General features: G+C 43.0%; 1 long non-coding RNA gene across 1 annotated transcript; it reads left to right on the top strand.

Moving 5' to 3' along the window:
* The first annotated feature begins 5,798 nt into the window (after positions 1–5,798).
* On the top strand, positions 5,799–8,210 carry LOC134453226 (uncharacterized). Its single transcript, XR_010035568.1, has 3 exons — positions 5,799–5,932; positions 6,079–6,201; positions 8,145–8,210. It is a non-coding gene; the product is annotated as an uncharacterized LOC134453226 (long non-coding RNA).
* Positions 8,211–8,215: the final 5 nt, after the last annotated feature.

Below are 8,215 nucleotides of genomic sequence, written 5' to 3'. Positions count from 1 at the left end.
ATTTGAAGTTCATCTGTCAGCGAACCGAATTCCAGCGTTGTCCTGAATACAGCTTATGAGGCTTCATTTTGATTGACAGCATTCTGGGTGGTAAAATAACTTGAGGCAATTGTCACTTTTGTGCTTTTTATTTTCGGCAGCTTTTCACTTTTCACCTCGGTCAAGTGTGAAGACGCGCGAGCGGTCTCTCTCCTAAAAAATATCCTGCGCTCGTGGGGATCATTATTTTTTTACATGTAAAAAAAAAAAAAGGAGGGAGGGGGTGGATTGCTGCCGACGCACGAGCGGTCTCTCTCCCAAAAAATATCCTGCGCTCCTGGGAATCATTATTCAGCCAATGAACTTGAATTAGGTTCTATTTTAAAGACAATTATGTGTGTGTCTGTACGTTAAGCACCATAGGGAAGCCGCTGTTTATCGGTGTAGGCAATTGTCACAAAAACAAATAGCATCTGTTTTACACTGGCAAATGAAATATCGGCTACACAACGAGCCATCACCCCTTATCATCAGTAGCCTAAATTACTGAGTGGGTGCGATCATTCTGGCTTGACTTGCGTGTCTTTTTCTCGGCTTTTGCAGCTGGTGCAGCCCTATTATTCCATGGTGAGCTGTCCACGCGTGTGGTGCTGAAATCGCGTGTCGGAATGCTGGTATGTTGAAAAAAAAAAACCATACCACCATTCCGACAAAAGAAAAATTGAAATTCGGAATGAGGGGACGTTTAATTTCTGAAGACAATATCAGCATTCCGACAATTGAACGTCAATGTCGGAATGACGGTATGTCGGAATGGCAGCATGTAACCGTAACTGGCTGGGTCTTTCAAAATGCTAGTTAGCTTACCCACCTATCTTAGAAAAACGAAGGTCATAGGGTGATGTGGAATAATTTTGTTGTGCTTCATTACTTCGTGGGGCACTTTTACATCAATATATGGAAGCTACAACATTTATAGTCGCTTAGGGACTTTAAATTAAGCAAAACTTTCATGTAGGAAGTGAACCGGAAGTCTGCTATTTTTTCTCACTGAATCAAGGAGCATGGGGTATTGGCGCTATCGTGTGGCCAACGAGCATGTGTGGAACGACCAGACTTATTGTTAATTCTGAATAAAAGGTTACATGACAGAAGAAAGTGTTTAATCGGATTCAAAAGAGGAATAAACCACCTACCTTAATCAGATTTAAGATTACATCTGAATGAACTTAAATCCGGTTAGGTAAGTGTTAACATGGCATTTTTAGAGCGGAATCAAGTTTTAATCAGATTTAAAGTGAGTTAAATCGGATTTAGATGTCTCATGTAAACATAAGGATTGTGACACAGCACAAAATGCACACAGTGAAATTTCTTAAGTTGATTATTGCTAACCTATATAGGTTTTTTATTTAATGAAGGTATTGTAAATTGAGCTGTTGGCGAGATGCTGATTAACTCCATGGACTGGTAGGTTCTGTAGTACGATGTACAAGACCAACTCCCGAACTATTAGTCCACAGCCATGCAGTGTGACGAAACTTGACTTGATCTGTTGTGCTTGTTTCATAGTATGTCAATAGTGACTCTACTGAGGCAGGAGTCTAGAGACCAGGCTCTCCGCACCGAGCTTGCAGCTTGCTCGCAGCAACTGGCGTGCAAGGGGTACGTTTTACCAGAGCAACTGTCACATTAATTTCCCACAAATTAAATTATATTACATTATATATTTTGCTGTTATTAACTAGAAATTATATTGTAATTGCACTGAAAACAAACAGTTATTATCATGAAATTACACTGAAATTATCACCTTATTAGCGATCCGTAAAGTAAAGTGCTAGAAATGCTTTTGTCCAAAGCCACGTACAAGTGAGGACATGATCAGTAGCATACAATGTAGGAGGGGGACATCACATTCAGCACTCAAAAATGTGCTATTCTAGTCACCAGTGTTGCCAGATAGGGTGGGTGCCCGCCCAATTGGGCTACTTGGGGTGAGCGTCGGCGGGCAAAAACAGGAAAAATTGGCCATTTGGCGGTTTTTTAAGCCGTTGTTGAATTTGGGCGGAATTTAGCGCATTTTGGCAGTTTTTGAGAGCCTTTTGGGCGGGATTTGGTCAGACACATCTGGCAACACTGCTAATCACACAGTGATGGAACTCCTCAAATGCATTAGATCATTCACATTAACGATTGTAGTGACTTCAGAGAGTGGGAGAGTAGAAGAGTGTTGGACCTGTCACTGATAAATGTAGTGTGTATGCCATCTTGTTCACCCGTGCCACTCTATGTTGCCTAATCTTGGCAACACGTGCTACATGAACGCCACCTTGCAGTGTTTGCTGAGTTTGCAGCCCTTGTTGCAGCCAGCTACTGGAGCAGGAGCAGGTGTGGAGATCCGAGTCTGAGGCTCATATTCTCCTCAGGTAGGAAAGGCCTTAGCTGTCTTTTCTTTTCCTCCTTTCACCCTCTCTCTCATACACAATCATGGTGTTCACTTTTCACTACTATTCATACGTGAATGCTGATGACCATTCTGCCCAACTCCTTACTCTCATGTTCACTCCACAAATATTTCAATCTTACCTATTTCATTCTTAATTTTTACCCCACTCCAATCATCTCCACTGACCACCGATGTGCATTGTCTCCCACAAAAAACAGGTCCTTCTTAGGACAGTCGTCCAGTCCTAACCCTTTGACAAAGGTGACTCACCTTTGTCAGCTGGAGGCCCAGGTTGCCCTGTGCAACCGACAATTTTACGGCAACGCACAATAAACGTAAGAACCTGCTGTACAAACATGAAGAGAACATGCAAAACAATGTTTGATGATTAGCATTGGTGGTCTTTCTATTAGTAAGGCCTTGTGTGTCTTTATGAAGTCAAGTGGAAGAGAGATCATGCTCTATTACAGTTTGTGTCAGTATCACATGCTGTAGGACCTACTGTTGGCACAATACTCAACTTGCCACTTGGCAGGATGCGCAGGAACTCCTGATGGCGCTGCTGCACAACATGCAGGATGTTGGCCGGGACGTGGGCCCCATCAGCACATACAGGTGCCCTGTGGCGGCGCAGGTGTCCGTCACACTATCCTATGCAAGGACGTGCCAGAGGTCAGTGTGTTGCTGATGATGATGATAGATTGAAGGGTAGCCGTGGCCTAATGATTAGGGAACTGGACTTAAAATCAGATTGTTGCTGGTCAGTGTTGCCAGATTGGGCGGGTGCCCGCCCAATTGGGCTACTTGGGATGAGCGTCGGCAGGCAAAAACGGGAAAAATTGGCCATTTGGCGTTTTTTTAAGCCGTTTTGGGCCCATATAAGTCAATGTAATTTGTTGAATTTGGGCGGAACTTAGCGCATTTTGGCGGTTTTTGAGAACCTTTTGGGCGGGATTTGGTCAGACACATCTGGCAACACTGTTGCTGGTTCAACTGACCTCTCAAAAAAACCCTTCATCCATGGCAGAAGTGCCATTGCTCCAGGGACTGTAACTACAAGTTGACTACTTTGGTTAAAAGTGTCGGCTAAGTGTAATGTAATATGGATGGAATGGTTGACATGTTTAAGATTAGACCAGATGTGATAAATAGTCAACTCTCATTACACACATTCATAAATACAATCAGAGGCAGTTTAGCGTCTAATCACATATGCAAATAGCAGAATGCTGTAAGTACAGTGAGCGTCTGTACGAGATGTACTGTATGTATGAGAGCAGTGTGCTGGAGATGCGTATTTACAGATTAAATGCCATTATTTTCATCTAGTGCACATAAAGCACATGAGCCAAATTTGGGTCGTGCCATGGTAAATGTATATCTGTCAATCCAAATACAGAAGTAAAATGCCGTGTACAGACCAGGAGCAGGAGCGAATGAATGCAGCGACGGAAGTCATTATTTCTCTATGGAGGGCACGTGACCAGCGCTACCAAAGCGAATTCGCCAGGGGCGAAGCTCCCTGAGCGACCAGAGCGAATTTTAACGATTAACTAAATCTAATCTTAGGTGAATTCGCAATGACGCGGTTCGGCGAAAACCAATTGGAATGTTCCAGCCTGTCAAGCCAGAGCCGTTATGTGATTAGCTGAATCATGTATGTCAATGCTGTGTCTAGAGCGAATACAGCGAATTCAAGGCGAAACTACTTCTGCTACCCATGCTACCAGGCAGCGTAGTTCGCTCTTGGTCTGGACACGGCAAAATGTGTGTGTGACAGCTGTAGAACGCTCCCTGAACCGAGTTCATCAGGGCTCAACCATGCAGCAGTGCATCCAGGTATATTTCAGTGTAAATCTGACTAACACAATCCTCCATTTTTTTGTATAGAATTGCCACATACATTTAAGAAATCATTTAAAATTGTGCAGGAATTTGATCCATACTTTTATTGGACGCGTTTATTGAGCATTTATTGGACTGGAAAATGTCACATCTGGCAACCTTAGTGATGTCTGCGAAAGCGCAGAGCTGGCAATGTTGCAAGTCTATCTGTAGCCTACTTTCGTAATAAAGTCAGCTGCACGTTCGTCTGTAACCAGTAGGTAATAGAGATGGGATTTATGGCTCTTTTTCGGGATCCGGATCTTAGTGGCTCGTTCCTTTCAAAGAGCCGTTCAAAAAACTGGCTCTTTTGGCTCTTTTTTAAAATTATTTATTCAGTGTTAAAAATGTAATGTTTTGACTCCTCCTCAAGGTAATGTTGTCCAAACAACAACTGATTATTCTCCTGCTTCTAAAGACCGTTTTTACCTCTCTTTGAGGCAAACAATTGTGTTTTTTCCCAAATTTAATTACTCTGGTCGAGGTCACGTGCTTAAAATGAATGAAAAATGAACGAAATAACGGTCGAGTGGCTCCCCCAGCTGTGATCCGGTTCCCATCGTTCACTTCAGAGAGCCGTTCAAAAGAACGGATCGTTCATGAACGACACACCTCTAGTAGGTAATGGCTCTTGAACAAGGCACCTTACCCGACATTGCTTCAGGGGCTGTAAGTAGCTGTAAGTTACTTTGGATTAAAGTGATAAATAAGTGTACAGTAATACGTCACAAGTAAGTAATACACAACACATTATTGAAATACATGTCTTACACAGTGTCCCTACATCCACGCCATAACACTTTCAGAAAATAGGTCAGCTTGAATTGAAGACTAGAGTGATTTTTAAAGTATACTGTCTATAGAGTTCTTCAGTAACGCGGAAGCATGTAGTAGATTGTAGTCTTTCATGTTAGCATTTAAGGACTTACTGGTTCGTATCGGCTTCCGGCCTCCATTGGGAATGTATAGGGGTAAATTTCAAATAAGCTCCGAGTGCAAGTACGCGCTTAGCGAACCCCCGCAAACTGTCGAGGGTGTTAAAAATAGGCTGTAGGTATGACATGGTTGATCATTTTGTGTCAAACTTCGACATAAATACGATGTTGCGTCCATATGCTAAACCCGGAAGCTTTTGGCGACTACAGAAGCGGCGCCTCTATCTAACGGCATATACGTGCGGAAGGTTGTACCCATGGCAACCAAAGGAAAGTATGTAGTTCGGAAGTTTTAATGATTGAATTATAATCGTCATGATTTAACATGTGAATACACCAACATGATGATACGATCCGTTCCACTAATGAGAAAGGGATGTGGGGACACGCTAATGTTCGTTGTTGCCGTGCAACTTATATTTTTGCCAAACCTGAATCTCTATGGCGTTTTGCAATGTAAAAAATCGCCATGGAACCGGTAGTCCAAACGCCGCATACAAGTTGACGTCAACGCTGAAGAGCTCTATTCCTGATTCCTACTAATGTGTTTTCTCCAGTTTCCCCAAGATGGGAAATACATAGGTTACTACCTGAATGCCACGATCCAGGCTCTTTTAGCTATTAAGCCATTCCGGGACTATGTCCTCAACTGATGGGGAAATAGCAGCTCTCCTCCCATTCTCAGGTGAGACGAATCACCTCCTCACACACATTCAGAGGAGATATATATGTCTTACACAGTATCCCTGCAGCTTGACTTGAAGACTAGAGTGATTTCTAAGGTATAGGCCTACTGTCAATTCCTGATTCCTACTCCTGTGTTTTCTCCAGTTTCCCCAACCTGGCGAAAACCTGTTACATGAACGCCACCATCCAGGCTCTTCTGGCGATAAAACCGTTCACGAATGATGTCCTCAGCTGCTGGGGAAATGGTAGCTCTCCTCCCATTCTGAGGTGAGACCTTATGTAGACCTCCTTGGGTGAGACGAATCACCTCCTCACACACATTCAGAGGAGATATAACACAGAGACACACATTTCACAAGTACACCTTCCAAAACCATCAAGTAGCAGTTGTGTTTCAAAGTCCATAGAGCTCCTAACGCCCCCCTCATTACATCAAGAAACAATAATCTAATCAAAGGGCCACACCAATTTAATTTGTTGGTTCTCGGATTTTTTCAGGAAAAAGTTGAAGCGAGAGGGCGAAAAAAAAAAAAAAAAAAAAAATTAGTCGTGTGGTAATGCCACGGATGTAATAAGGGGACTGTTATGTTATACCACCTGTATATCAGCCTCACATGGACCTCCAAAGGAAGGTGCAAGACAGGCAAACACCTGGACACGGAGAAGGACAGTGTAGAAGGGAATTAAGGCAGCCAAATAGACCAGGCACAAAATTAGCTCATAGGGCAATTATTATATTAATCTGGTTTGAATAAACTGAGATGATTCAACAGTCTGAAACCGCAGTCTTCATTGAACAAGACAGCAAATACAGCATTGTGACCATATCAATGGAATTACAAGCTATACAAGTACAACTTTAGAATGTTAGACCACTTACAACAGTGACCAACAAGCACAAGTCCCAAAATCAATAAAATAAAAGACCAAAAATAATGTAATCTCACTCTTCTTTGAGTACAGAATGTGCACAAAATACTACTAGTAACAGAAAAAGTTACAGTAATTAAATTTTAACAAAACAAACAGTCCAATCTGATTCAGATTCTTGACTTTTTCTTGGCACTTCAGGGCTCCAGACTAACTTTTTGCACTGGTTGCACTGGTGAGCCTACATTTTTTTTAGGTGCACCAGCACAAAATGTATGTGCACCCAAACGCACACGGCACAAGTACAGAGTTACAATATGAAGATAGATGGATGGATGGATGGATGGATGGATGGATGGATGGATGGATTTTTTTTTTAACAAACCCTGCTAAAAATGTCATAATTTTTAAAATCATTAGGCACAAATAGCCTAGCCTATGTTTACAGTGGAATCTGAGGTGAATTGGGTTTTGTCTATTTCCCCGTTTTTGAGCGCTCTCCCTCTGCATAATGAGTGTGGTTTCTTAGCAAGCGCTACGAACAGACACGACAGCACTAGTGCGCTCGCTCGCTCTCTCTCTCTCTCTCCATCTCTCTCGCTCTCTCTCTCTCGCTCGTGCTGTCTCGAGGTGCATGAACGATGCCTTGCCCTAGTCGCTATCTAAAAACTCTCACAGAAGTCCCGACAGACTAGCGCGTCACCTGTTGTTTGGCCAGCTCTGCACCCGTCTGCGTTTTTGTGTGGCAATGTTTAATATCCGCTCAAGCCATTTAGTTTTTCCCCGTGATTGTGACTCTCTCGTGTTTAAAATATCCTCAAGTCATTTTGCTGTTTTTACCGTGATAGTAACTCTCTCCTCCGTTGCAAAACTCGCCTGGTTGAGAACACAAAACTCGCTGGCACATGTGAACTCGGATAGTTGAGCGAAGTCGAACATTCTATTCTGAAACGTCGGGCTGCCTGTGAACGAGGAAGGGGGAGAAATTAAGCTACGGGTAACCAGGGGGGTTGCTGCTACTACCCACAGGGGCTTCAACTTGCCATTGCATGTTTGTCTGTAAAACCATTTGAATGTAACGCGTTTCCTGATTCGCTAGTCGTAATCGGCTTGTTGAAAGGAGTGGTTTTATTGGTTCTCTACGTCACATGACCTCCAACTACTAAAGAGACACCTCTCCGTTCATGAAAACATGCAGTCTTCGGGTTTTTTTAAGCGATTTCATTTTTTGGGGTATTGAAACCGTTTTTTTTTTTTTTTTTCATTTTGATACAAAATACAAGCGGCGAATCCGAGAACCAACAAATTAAATTGGTGTGGCCAAGACTTTGAATGTGTAGGAGCATGGCAGAGCTCCAGATGGTGAGGCAGACCAGCGCCCAAGGGCATGACGCTGACCGCCATCCGCAGC

The sequence above is a fragment of the Engraulis encrasicolus genome, chromosome 7 (genome assembly GCF_034702125.1).
Source record: "Engraulis encrasicolus isolate BLACKSEA-1 chromosome 7, IST_EnEncr_1.0, whole genome shotgun sequence".
Classification (NCBI taxonomy): domain Eukaryota; kingdom Metazoa; phylum Chordata; class Actinopteri; order Clupeiformes; family Engraulidae; genus Engraulis; species Engraulis encrasicolus.
The sequence above is the reverse complement of the archived record's forward strand: the minus strand, read 5'-3'. Positions and strand labels throughout refer to the sequence as shown.